This window comes from Cervus canadensis, chromosome 18 (genome assembly GCF_019320065.1).
Source record: "Cervus canadensis isolate Bull #8, Minnesota chromosome 18, ASM1932006v1, whole genome shotgun sequence".
Taxonomy (NCBI): Eukaryota; Metazoa; Chordata; class Mammalia; order Artiodactyla; family Cervidae; genus Cervus; species Cervus canadensis.
Window position 1 is genome coordinate 61,805,338 of NC_057403.1, and position 9,009 is coordinate 61,814,346.

A 9,009-nucleotide genomic window follows, 5' to 3' on the forward strand; every position below is an offset into this window, starting at 1 on the left:
ATGAATGAATGGATGAACTCTGAAGGGCACTTGGACAACATGGACTATCCTGTCCAGCCAGGGCGGGGGAAATACCACAAGCAACAGCAGGACACAGTGTGAAGACCAGTCACAGAAGGAGCTGGGTGGACACAGTTTACACAGGCACGTTTCCTGCCTTTTTCCACAACATGGATGGACCATGAGGGCATTATGCTAAGTGAGATAAGCCAGATGGAAAGGATAAACACCATGTGGTACCAGTTAGATGTGGAATTTTTAAAAGCTGACCTTGTTAAAAACAGAGAGTAAAATGGTGGCTTCCAGGGGTTGGGGGTGGGGGGCTGGGGAAATTTGGGAGATGTTGTTTGGGGGTACAAACTTTCAACTAGTAGATTAGTAAACCCTGGAAATCTAATGCCCAGCATAGAGATTATAGTCAACAATACTATATTATAAACTTTAAAGTTTCTGAGAGACTAGATCTCAGTTGTTCTCACCACCAAAAAAAAAAGAAAACCATGATAATTATGTGATCAGATAGGGATGTTAGCTAATGCTATAATGGTAATCTTATTGCAATATATAAATGTATTAAATCAAAACATTGTACTCCTTAAACTTACACAATGTTATATGTCAATTATATCTCAGTTTAAAATTTTTTTCTGAAGGAGGAAATGGCAGCCCACTCCAGCATTTTTACCTGGAGAATCCCATGGGCAGAGGAGCCTGGCAGGAGCCTGGGAGTCCATGGGGTCCCAAAGAGTTGGACATGACTGAGCGATTAAATAAAAAATTTAAAGGGATACTGAACCAAAGGAGTAAGGAAAAAGAAAAATCAAACCACACACAGGGGCCTCATATCACACATCGCGTACAGAAAGCACAGTAGCAACTGAATTCTCCTGAAAACGTCTCATTTGGAAGGAGTGAAAACTCAGATATCCAATTTATTTCTGAAACTTTCCGAGGCTTTGTCATTTTTCAGAAAATACTCTGAGGAGATGAGCAGACTGAACTGGCAGAAGGAGAATCTTTTCTCTAGGTAGACTCTCCAGTCACCTGTCACTCTCCTCCTGCTGTCTGAAATCAGTAAGTGCCTACTCTTTTTATTGTTGCTGTTTTGCTTTCATGGGTATCTATTTTATGCTTTATTCAAGTAAATGTTTGTGAGTAAAATGCTTCACTGATAAAAGTAGAATTAATTGTTTTAGTTTCTACTTCCATCACTGTACGCGAGGAATCACCATCATTTTGTGCATTAATTCGCTCATGTTTGGGGACCTTTGTTTGGATCCAACTCTCTGTTTGCTATCATTTCTATTACATTTGAAGAACTTTGTTTAGCATTTCTTGTAGTACACGTCTGCTGGTGACAACTCCTATACATATTTGTCTAAAGAACGTCTTTTGCCTTCATTTCTGATTTTCAGCCAACTTAGCATTCCAAGTAAACAGGGTTGTTTTCCTGTACCTTCCAGCATCATGGATGTAATTCCATTGTCCTCTGACTCTCATAGCTGTTGAGTAGACATCTGAAATTATTCTTATCTTCATTGCCCAATATGTAAAGTATCTTTTATTTCTAACTGCTTTTAAATCACTGTTTTAAGCACTGGTTTCCTGAAATTTTAGTGTGATGTGGCTCCATCTGTTTTCTTTTTCTGTATTTACCTAGCTTTGCTAGGTTCATTGAAACTTTAAGATCAATTGGCTTATAGAGTTCATTAATTCTGGAAAATTTTCAGTCATTATCTGCTTAGAAATTGTTTCTCATTCTTTATGTTCCAGGACAGCAATTAAGTGTAATTTAGACCATTTGATATTGTCCCACAGATCACTAGGACCAATTATGGTTTTTTTCTTATGTGTTTATTTATTCAATTTCTTTTTCTACATCTTAAGGTTCACTGATCTTTCCCTTTATGGTGGCTGCTTTTAGTTCTGTCTAGTAAAATTTTCATTTTATATATTGTCCTTTTATGTTCATCGGTTCATGGTTTATTTTTATGTCTTCCATTCCTTTCCTAATTACATGTAAAGTGAAGATTTTAAACATAATGATTTAAAATAAATGTTTTAAAGCACTTGAGCTAATTTCATCACCTTTGCTACTTCTAAGTACATATCTATTGCCTGATTTTCTCTTAGTTAACCATAATTTTACAAATAAAATGTATATACACACACATTTATGTAAATATATGTATTTATGTTTATATATATACTTATGTAAAATATATAGAACTGTATATTTTGTTATGAAAAATATTATTATATATTTATTTTAATATATATGTTACTTTGCATATCATAATTTTTTATAAGATTTTAAGGGATACATTGTTGAGTGTCAGATTGAGTGCTGAAATTTTGGGAGGCAAGCAATTGATTAACTTTCAGATCAGTTTCTTTTTAAGTTTTATTAGGGCTGAATTAGTCTTTATTCTAGGACTAAGTTAGCCTTAGTACTAAGGCCTAACCTTTCTGCCATCTCTAATGAATAATTACCCAGGTTTCAATGAGATTTCCAGAGAAGGCAATGGCACCCCACTCCAGTACTCTTGCCTGGAAAATCCCACGGACAGAGGAGCCTGGTAGGCTGCAGTCCGTGGGGTCGCTAAGAGTTGGACACGACTAAGCGACTTCACTTTCACTTTTCACTTTCATGTATTGGAGAAGGAAATGGCAACCCACTCCAGTGTTCTTGTCTGGAGAATCCCAGGGATGGGGGAGCCTGGTGGGCTGCCATCTATGGGGTCGCACAGAGTCAGACACGACTGAAGCGGCTTAGCAGCAACAGCAATGAGATTTCTCTCCTCTGGTTGGACGGATCTTGTCTCCCAGCACTGTGTGAGTTCCGGGAGTTGTTCTTTGTGTTGCCTCATAGAGTTTCATCCTATGTCTACATATTCATCCTACATCCTACAGTATTCAGCAACAGATTCAAGAGGATTTCTATTCTGATTTCTGGAACTGTTTTCCCTAGGATTTTCTCTTCTTTAGCACGCTGCACTAAAAATTCCACCTATTTCATCCAAGAATTCTATACTCTGCCTGGGTTAGCCTGTCCTATGCCACAGTCCACAAAGGATTTCCAGGGTGATTGTAGCCAGAACAAGGGTAACTTTCACATCATTTATTTTCCTTTTCCCTGGATCACAATCCTTCACTACCTATTGCCCAATTTATGAAAACTGGTATTTCATATGTTTTTCCAGCTTTTAAATTCTTTACAGCAAAAGGACAAATCCACTACCAGTTACTACAGCATAACAAGAAGTGGAAAATCTATAATTTTAGAAGGTAAGGTATTCAGAACAAGCTAAATGGGTATTTCTGACTCCGAGTCCCTCATGAAGTTGCAGGTGACTTGTTGGACAGGACTACAATAATATGAAGGCTTACATGGGGCTGGAGAATCGATTCCAAGGTGACTCACTGATGTGGATGGCAAGGGCTACTGCCTGTTTGCAGGAAGTCTAGTTCTCACCTCCTGCTCTCAGTCTGCTTGCGTGTTCTCCTGGCACATCAGGTGGCTGCTCTCAGAGCGAGTGATCCTAGAAATACTAATGCTTTCTATGGCCACCAAAACACATAAAACACAGGGATAAAGCACCTGTGATTCTTAGGAAATGACCGATCACTGACATTCTCTTTAATACAAACCACACTGGATTGCATTCAGCACACAGAAGAACCAAGTCTCTCAAATTCTTCAGTGAATTACTTATTATGAAAAAGCAAACCAAAGTTCAGCTTGGTTCAAATAAATGCAACCCCCAAGGGAGCTGAGCAGCATCTTGTCACTGTCCTCCCTTCCTTTCACAAGAAGGTTGTCTTGTCATTTCAGAGATTCTAGAAGAAAATACACCCCCAAGAGCCACAAGAAGGCATGAGGGAATCTGAGTGACACACAAAGTCAGGATCCCCCAAGATAACTAGAGCCCTGATACAACACTCCCTTGGCACATCTGAGTGTACTTGGCTGCCCTTGCTGCTCCTTTTCACAAGGCTAAAGCCAGCAAACTCTTTCTGAGAGTACTGCCAGTTCATGCTATCACCACAAAAACATAATAAGAAAAGAAAGCCCTTTCTAATGAGAGGAATGCCAAGGACTAAGAAAAAGATGATCAAGCAGATGCTGCTTCACTATAAATGGTCAGTTTAATGAAGGGCAATGCTGCTTTTGCTTTTAACTGGAGGCAACTTACAAACCATGTAACATTTCTAAATGCATGCATTTCCTTAGACTTTATGTATTCATTACAGAAAATCCACTTTTTGCCAAACACATAAGACTCATAGCTCTCAGCAATAAATTTAGCATTTAACATGCAGAAGACTAAGCCGGGAAGTGAACAGAGGAGAGAGATTCACATTGAACTTTTATGGCTCACACAAAAGTGAAAGCATATATATATGGGCTTTCCTGGTGGCTCAGACAGTAAAGAGTCTGCCTGCAATGCTGGAGACCCAGGCTTGATCCCTGGGTCAGGAAGATCCCCTGGAGAAGGGAAGGGCTACCCACTCTACTATTCTTGCCTGGAGAATTCCATGGACAGAGGAGCCTGGCAGGTTACAGTCCCCGGGGTCATAAAGAGTCGGACATGACTGAGTGATTAACACTTTCTTTTTTTCATATATATATTACTTAAAAGAATGTTAAAAAGCAGAGACATTTAGCCAATAAAGGTCCATATAGTCAAAGCTGTGGTTCATTCCAGTGGTCATGTACAGATGTGAGAGTTGGACCATAAAGAAGACTGCCGAAGAATCACTGCTTTTGAACTGTGATACTGGAGAAGATTCTTGAGAGTCCCTTGGACTGCAAGAAGATCAAGCCAATCAATCCTAAACGAGATCAACCCTGAATATTCATTGGAAGGACTGACGCTGAAGCTGAAGCTCCAATACTTTGGCCACCTGAAGCAAAGAGCTGACTCATTGGAAAAGACCCCGATGCTGGGAAAGACTGAGGGCAAGAGCAGAGCAGCTGACAGAGGACGAGGTAGTTGGATGGCATTACTGACTCAGTGGAAAATGAGTCTGAGCAAACTCCGGGAGATAGTGAAGGACAGCAAAGTCTGGCATGCTGCAGTTCACGGAGTTGCAAAGTGTCAGACACGACTTGGTGACTGAACAACAGCACGTGTACATTCATATTCATATTATACATCAATTTAGCTTTTCTAGATAAGAATTAGAGAAATAAACAGGTGCAAAGTCTAGCGGTCAGTTCACAAGCATTTACTGCTGCCCGATCTGCACCTGTGCCTACACTGTTGATGCAGATGTTGAGGTGTTTGCCTTCAGGAACCATTAACTAGGCAATGCACACACAACTAACATGCTGTCAGCTATTCAGTATATATCAACCCCCTGCCATGTGAGAGACCCTCAGCAAGACTCTAAGGGTTCAAAGAACAACAAGAGAAAGATTTTGACATTGACATGGTCCAAAAAGAATAAGCCAGAATTGGAAAGGGGACATTGGGTGAGACATTAATACCATTTCTATGATTGTCTAAAAATAAAAGATTGATTTTAAAATATGTTCGTAGAGCATATGTTTCTTGGTTGATGACCTAACATTTGATAATCATGAAATACCATAGAGATTCTATGCTAAGAAGATGTTTTAAAAATAAAACAGAAGGTCATCATTTCTCAGCCTTATTTATGTTCACATTAATGCACTGTAGCATTTATAATGGCAATTTGTAAACAGCCTTCTAAACCTCATGATCCAATTGGATCATTAGTTGGATTGGTTGGGTTCTAATGATCCAACCTTCTTTTAGTGTCTTAATTTCTACCATCCATAGCTGTGTTCTCTAATATGGCAGCCATATTGGCTGTTTACATTTAAATTTGATTAAAAGCGAAAAACAAAATTCTCTTCTTCAGTCATGCTATTCTCATTTTAAATATTCAACAGCTACTGTATTATGCTTCACAGATGGCACAGTGGCAAAAAATCCACCCGCCAGTGCAGGAGCCACAGGAGACACGGGTTCAGTCCCTGAATGGAATTGGGAAGATCCCCTGAAGAAGGATCATGGAGAAGTTGGGTCACAGAGAAAGCAAAGGAATTCCAAAAAACCATCTACTGCTTCATTGACTACATGAAAGCCTTTGACTGTGTGAAACACAACAAACTGTGTAAAATCCTTAAGGATATGGGAATATCAAACCACCCTACCAGTCTCCTGAGAAATCTGTATGTGGGTCAAGAAGCAACAGAACTGGACAACTGACTGGTTCAAAATTGGGAAAGGACTAAGACAAGGCTATATACTGTCACCCTGCTTATTTAACTTCTATACAGAGTATTCCATGCAAAATGCCAGGCTGGATGAATTACGAGCTGGAATCAAGATTGCTAGGGGAAATATCAACAACCTCAGATATGCAAATGACACCTCTCTAATGGCAGAAAGTGAAGAGAAACTGAAGAGCTTCTCGATGAGAATAAAAGAGGAGAGTGAAAGCTGGCTTAAAACTCAACATTAAAAAACTAAGATCATGGCATTCAGTCCCATCACTTCATGTCAAATAGAAGAGGGGAAAGTGGAAACAGTGACAGATTTTATTTTCTTGGCCACCAAAATCACTGTGGATGGTGACTGCAGCCATGAAATTAAAAGATGCTTGCCCCTTGGAAGAAAAGCTATGACAAACCTAGACAGTGTATTAAAAAGCTGAAACATCACTTTGCCAACATATAGTCAAAGCTATGGTTTTTCCAGTGGTCACACATGGATGTGAGAGTTGGACCATGAAGAAGTCTGAGTGCCAAAGGATTGTTGCTTTCTAACTGTGGTGCTGGAGAAGACTCTTGAGAGTCCCTTGGACTGCAAGGAGATCAAATCAGTCAATCTGAAAGGAAATCAACCCTGAATATTCATTGGAAGGATTGATACTGAAGCTGAAGCTTCAATATTTTGACCACCTGATGCAAAGAGCTGACTCACTCAGGAAAAGACCCTGAAGCTGGGAAAGGCTGAAAGCAAAAGGAAAAGAGGGCAGCAGAGAATGAGATGCTTAGATAGCATCACTGACTCAATGTACATGAATTTGAGCAAACTCCGGGAGATAGTGAAGGACAGAGAAGCCTGGAATGCTACACTCCATGGGATTGCAAAGAGTCAGACATGACTTAGCCACTGAACAACGGTGCCACTATATTACAGAATATTTCCATCATTGCATAAAGTTCTACTGGACAGAATTAGTTTATTGATTTCTAACATAAGAAAATAATCTTCCAACTCGAATCATATTGTTTGCCAAGCAGGTTTCCATTGCACTTGATCTGTTTATCTTTATTAATAAGTTAACTTTTTTACTCCAGTGGAGAACTCAATGCTATTCATCTTATGATTATTAAAATAGTAATTGATTAATAAACATACTCCCTATGCTAAGTCTATTCTCCACCCAATATCACTACCATTTGAAGACATCATATAAAACTACACTTTTGCTCTTTCCAGCCAGCGCCGAGCGATGGACATCTCTCAGGACAACTGGCACAAGCGCCGTAAGACCGGGGGCAAGAGAAAGCCCTGCCACAAGAAGCGGAAGTATGAGCTGGGACGCCCCGCTGCCAACACAAAGATTGGCCCCCGCCGCATACACACAGTCCGTGTGCGGGGAGGCAACTAGAAGTACCGGGCCTTGAGGCTGGACGTGGGGAACTTCTCCTGGGGCTCGGAGTGTTGTACACGCAGGACAAGAATAATCGATGTTGTCTATAATGCATCCAACAATGAACTGGTCCGTACCAAGACGCTGGTGAAGAAGTGTATTGTGCTCATCGACAGCACACCGTACCGACAGTGGTACGAGTCCCACTGTGCACTGCCCCTGGGCCGCAAGAAGGGGGCCAAGCTGACTCCTGAGGAGGAAGAGATTTTAAACAAGAAACGATCAAAGAAAATTCAGAAGAAATACGATGAGAGGAAAAAGAATGCGAAAATCAGCAGTCTTCTAGAGGAGCAGTTCCAGCAGGGCAAGCTTCTTGCATGCATCGCTTCAAGACCAGGCCAGTGTGGCCGAGCAGACGGCTATGTGCTAGAGGGAAAAGAGCTCGAGTTCTATCTGAGGAAGATCAAGGCCCGGAAAGGCAAATAAACCCTCTTCCCGCCTGTCTTAGCTTGTCTAATAAAGGCGTATACTGTTCTAAAAAAAAAACTACACTTCTATGTCTATCAACAGATGAATGAATAAAGAAGTGGTATTCCATTACACAATGGAATACTACTCAGCCATAAAAAATAATGAAATTTTGCCATTTGCAGCAACATAAATTGATTGTGAGAGCATTATGCTAAGAAAAAGAAGTCAGACAGAGAAAGACAAACACTGTATGGTATCACATGTGGAATTAACAAACTAATGAATGTAACGAAAAAGAAGCCGACTCACCGATACAGAACACACTGGGGAGAAGGACGGGAGGACCAATACGCAGGGCAAGGGGTTACAAGGCAGAAACCATAAGGTATAAAATAAGTTACAGGAATATACGGTACAACACGGAGAATATAGCCAATATTTTATAATAACTATAAATGGAATATAACTCTTAAAAACTGTGACTCATGCTACTGTACACCTGTAACTTATAATATTATACATTATACTTCATTTTTAAAGCAACGCTTAAATTTTTAACATCAAATTTGAAATACCATTAAAAATTTAAAATTGGATACAATAAAAATTAAATCAACTACTTATTTTCTTTATGAAACTCTGTGGAAGATGCACTGAAAATATATCCCTTCCTTCCTGGAAATTTGCAAATGGCTTGCTAATGAAAAATATGAAAATTATGAACCTAGTACAGTATGCTTCTAGATTTTGTTTTCCACAGAGAGAGACGGGAAGAAGTGGATTTGTATATATTTCTTCAATTAAAGAAACTTTCAGATTGCTTTTTGAAACTCAAACTTATATAACATCAAATACAGTGATAATTTACTTGTTACTGGACAGAGAATTATCTGGCAATGATAA

The 9,009-nt window shown here is 39.6% G+C and overlaps 1 pseudogene across 1 annotated transcript; it reads left to right on the forward strand.

Moving 5' to 3' along the window:
• Positions 1-7,468: 7,468 nt before the first annotated feature.
• Positions 7,469-8,181, forward strand: LOC122420080 (annotated as a pseudogene). Its single transcript, XR_006263170.1, has one exon. The product of XR_006263170.1 is annotated as a 40S ribosomal protein S8-like (transcript).
• Positions 8,182-9,009: the final 828 nt, after the last annotated feature.